Below are 225 nucleotides of genomic sequence, written 5' to 3' on the forward strand. Positions count from 1 at the left end.
CTTGGAAAGTCTATTCACCGATCAAAACTAGGGACAAAATGAAATGAATAATCAAATAATATATTTGTAAAATAAATAAAAATAAATAAAGACTCATCTACAAGAGGAAACTAACAAATACAAAATATGAATGAATGTAAGAAACTGTAAGAGGAAATTGTGAGAAAGGTTTTGCACATGACTCACACATTTAGTTAGGTCGACAAGCTGTCTTCATCTAAAAGA

This window comes from Theobroma umbraticum, unplaced genomic scaffold, assembly GCF_002168275.2.
Source record: "Theobroma umbraticum cultivar Fairchild unplaced genomic scaffold, ASM216827v3 scaffold_2.0, whole genome shotgun sequence".
In the NCBI taxonomy this organism is placed as follows: Eukaryota; Viridiplantae; Streptophyta; class Magnoliopsida; order Malvales; family Malvaceae; genus Theobroma; species Theobroma umbraticum.